Source organism: Arvicanthis niloticus, chromosome 9 (assembly GCF_011762505.2).
Source record: "Arvicanthis niloticus isolate mArvNil1 chromosome 9, mArvNil1.pat.X, whole genome shotgun sequence".
Lineage (NCBI taxonomy): Eukaryota > Metazoa > Chordata > Mammalia > Rodentia > Muridae > Arvicanthis > Arvicanthis niloticus.
The window spans coordinates 14,885,580-14,886,387 of NC_047666.1; the positions used below are offsets into that span (position 1 = coordinate 14,885,580).

General features: G+C 41.6%; 1 non-coding gene across 1 annotated transcript; it reads left to right on the plus strand.

The window, feature by feature from the left end:
• Window positions 1–400: 400 nt before the first annotated feature.
• LOC117715861 (small nucleolar RNA SNORA17) lies at window positions 401–530 on the plus strand. The gene has a single exon (XR_004607663.1). It is a non-coding gene; the product is annotated as a small nucleolar RNA SNORA17 (small nucleolar RNA).
• Window positions 531–808: the final 278 nt, after the last annotated feature.

The window sequence follows — 808 nt, forward strand, 5'->3', positions numbered from 1 at the left end:
GTACTAATTACTTACTAGTGTATTGAAACTTAGTCATTTAGTCACCATAAAATAGAAGATAACCTCATTGCTCCACACTTTGAGCAGCTGAAATTGTCTCCAGTCTGAACTGGCCATTATCTCAGCTACTGTAATACTTTATCTTACAGATAATAATGAGTTTAATCTCAGTCTATTTTTTTAAAGCACCACTAACATGTTTTCTTCTTACATTTATCATTTGGTGTACATTAAATAAATAATTTTATGCACTTGGTTCTCGGGAGTTACAACAAAACAGAAACCACATGTTGATATTTTCTATGTGCAAAATTCCTAAAAGTACACTTTATGCTATGAGATTGATTTAAAACAAAATATAAACATAAGTTATGTTTATACTTTTAACATTAGGAAAATCCCTGCCCACAGAGGCATCGGAGGTGTGGCTGCTGTGTCACATATGCATCAGGAGGTGGCAGAGAGGAGAGAGGATGTCTACACTGAGTGTTCTGACCTGTGACCATCTGAACAATCAGTAGCCTAACACTCCTGAACAAATCAAGCTGAGACAAAAACCATGGAGCCTGGGCAGGAAGTTAGCCTGAGATGTTCACCAGTCCAGTACAGCACAGCCCAGGCAGGCTCCCAAGGCAGGGAGATGAAGATAAGAGGAACTCTTCCTGGAACTAAGGGCTGGGCAGGAATGAGCCTGAGACAGAGGACTCCTGCCTTGGGAACACATGGGTGTGTCCAGGGGAGAGGATAGAGTCTAAGATGACCACCATTCTTGCCTCATGGGGCCTTGATAGGCAGCTAGCCTGAGATG